Here is a 3,428-nt window from a genome sequence, read left to right as displayed (position 1 = left end):
TTCAGAATTGATTTCCTTTAGGATGGATTGGTTGGATCTCCTTGCAGTCCAAGGGACTCTCAAGAGTCTTCTCCAACACCACAGTTCAAAAACACCAATTCTTCAGCACTCAGTTTATAGTCCAACTCTTACATCCACATATGACTATTGGAAAAACCATAGACCTGACTAGATGAACCTTTGTTGGCAAGGTAATGTCTCTGCTTTTTAATGTGCTGTCTAGGTTGGTCATAACTTTTCTTCCAAGGACTAAGCGTCTTTTAATTTCATGGCTGCAGCGACAATCTGCAGTGATTTTGGAGCCCAAAAAAATAAAGTCTGTCACTGTTTCCACTGTTTCCCCATCTATTTGCCATGAAGTGATGGGACCAGATGCCACGATCTTAGTTTTCTGAATGTTTAGTTTTAAGTCAAGTTTTTCACTCTCCTCTTTCACTTTCATCAAGAGGCTCTTTAGTTGTTCTTTGCTTTCTGCCATAGGTGTGGTGTCATCTGCATATCTGAGGTTATTGATATTTCTCCCAGTAATCTTGATTCCAGCTTGTGCTTCATCCAGCTCAGCATCTTACATGATGTACTCTGCATGTAAGTTAAACAAGCAGGGTGACAATATACAGCCTTGACATACTCCTTTCCCGATTTGGAACCAGCCTGTTGTTCCATGTCCAGTTTTAACTGTTGTTTCTTGACCTGCATACAGATTTCTCAGAAGGCAGGTCAAGTGGTCTGGTATTCCCATCTCTTTAAGAATTTTCCATAGTTTGTTATGACCCTTACAGTCAAAGGCTTTAGCATAGTCAGTAAAGCAGAAGTAGATGTTTTTCTGGAACTCTCTCGCTTTTCTGATGATCCAACAGATGTTGGCAATTTGATATCTAGTTCCTCTGCCTTTTCTAAATCCAGATTGAACATTTGGAAGTTCATGGTTCATGTACTGTTGAAGCCTGGTTGGAGAATTTTGAGCATTACTTTGCTAGCGAGTGTGGTAGTTTGAGCATTCTTTGGCATTGCCTTTCTTTGGGATTTGAATACTGACCTTTTCCAGTCCTGTGGCCACTGATGAGTATTCCAAATTTGCTGGCATATTAAGTGCAGCACTTTCACAGTATCATCTTTTAGGATTTGAAACAGCTCAACTGGAATTCCATCACCTCTACTAGCTTTTTCCTTAGTGATGCTTCCTGAGGCCCACTTGACTTCGCATTCCAGGATGTCTGGCTCTAGGTGAGTGATCACTCCATTGTGGTTATCTGGGTCATGAAGATCTTTTTTGTATAGTTCTTCTGTTTATTCTTGTCACCTCTTCTTATTATCTTCTGCATCTGTTAGGTCCATACCATTTCTGTCCTTTATTGTGCCCATCTTTGCATGAAAATTTGCCTTGGTATCTCTAATTTTCTTGAAGAGATCTCTAGTCTTTCCCATTCTATTGTTTTCCTCTATTTCTTTGCACTGATCCCTGAGGAAGGCTTTCTTATCTCTCCTTGCTATTCTTTGGAACTCTGCAGTCAGTTGGGTTTATCTTTCCTTTTCTCCTTTGTCCTTAGCTTCTCTTCTTTTCTCAGCTATTTGTAAGGCCTCCTCAGACAACTGTTTTGCCTTTTTGAATTTCTTTTTCTTGGGGATGATCTTGTTCACCGTCTCCTGTACAATGTCATGAACCTCCATCCATAGTTCTTCAGGCACTCTGTCTATCAGATCTAATCCCTTGAATCTGTTTGTCATTTCCACTGTATAGTTGTAAGGGATTTGATTTAGGTCATACCTGAATGGTCTAGTGGTTTTCCCTACTCTCTTCAATTTAAGTCTGAATTTGACAATAAGGAGTTCATGATCTGAGCCACAGTCACCTCCCAGTCTTGTTTTTGCTGACTATTTGCTTCTCCATCTTTGGCTTCAAAGAATATAATCAATCTGATTTCGGTATTGACCATCTGGTGATGTCCATGTGTAGAGTCTTCTCTTGTGTTGTTGGAAGAGAGTGTTTGCTATGACCAGTGCATTCTCTTGGCAAAACTCTGTTAGCCTTTTCTCTGTTTCATTCAGTTTGTAAAGAAGCACAATAACTGTGGAACAGGATAAAATAAAACTTGGTAAAATGAGGGGTATATTTGTACACTGTATTTACAATAATTTATACAGCATTTACACTGTACTGGGTATTATAAGTAACCTAGAGATGATTTAAAGCATAGATGAAGAGGATGTACATGGGCTATGCCATTTTATATAAGGGACTCAAGATTTTCATATCTACAGCATTCCTAGAACAAATTCCCCCACAGTAACTGAGGACGGTTTGTATAAGAAAGCCTTATTTTTTCCATAATTGTCAAGTAATTTATATTTTTTTAAATTTTTGCTAACTTGATCAGCACACATTGTTTCACTAATTTGTCTTCTAGTTGCATTTCTTACTTTGTGAATTTTCTGATCCTGTCCTTTCCCATATCTAAATGTTTTTCTTGCTGCCTTGTTTGAATTCCTTTTATGGCCCATCTAATTATTTTGGCTCCCTATCATTCAGTACCCTGCAACATACTGATCAAAAATTCTTGCTGGATCACTTGACTCTTCTGCCTCCATAGTCAGAACTTGCAAAGACTTAAGTTAGTTTTGTGTTTTTTTTCTTAATGTTTTAGCATCTTTTTATCAGCCGTTTCCACTGTTGGAAGGGCTCATCCTGCTAAACTTCTTATACTTGTACCATAACATTTTTGGTTCTTTGCTTTCTCCTGAAAACTTTTACCAGTCCCGTGTTCCACCCTTCAGATTTCTTCTGGTTGGCTCATTAATTAACTGTGCAAATAATATAGTTATTCAAGATAAAGCATTTTGCATGCATCACCTCACATTGGCTCACATAACGTTAAGAGATAATTATCACTATCGTCCTTAAGACTGGAAACCTGAAGCACAGAGAGATTTCATACCTCTTTCAAAGCTGCACAGCTAGTGAGTAGTTGAACTGTATTTTGACCCCAAGCCCTCAGACTCAAGGGCCACTGGGGTGGCCAGTTATTTCATATAATCCATGAAATCAAAGTGGAAATGGATGAATAGGGCCTGGTGTTACTACCCCAGGTTAAAATGTACCTTTCAATAGTGTCCACACCCAAAGTTATGACTAGTTTGGGCACCATGAAAAGACTGGTATAGGAGGTGAGACTTCTCTGGTGGTCTAGTAGCTAAGACTCTGAGCTCCCAATGCAGAGGGCCTGGGGTTCTATCCCTGGTTAGGGAACAAGATCCCACATGCCACAACTAATGGTCCCACATGCCACAGCTAATACCTGGTGCAGCCAAATAAACAAATATTAAAAAAAAAAAAATGAAGAAATGTAGAGGAGCTCTTTTGTGGCCAGATGCCTTTGTTTTCCCTTCCTCAAAGCATGCCGCTTTGTTCTATATTGTATCTAAGCTATAAA

This window comes from Bison bison, unplaced genomic scaffold (genome assembly GCF_000754665.1).
Source record: "Bison bison bison isolate TAMUID 2011002044 unplaced genomic scaffold, Bison_UMD1.0 scf7180017864290, whole genome shotgun sequence".
NCBI lineage: Eukaryota > Metazoa > Chordata > Mammalia > Artiodactyla > Bovidae > Bison > Bison bison.
The sequence above is the reverse complement of the archived record's forward strand: the minus strand, read 5'-3'. Positions refer to the sequence as shown.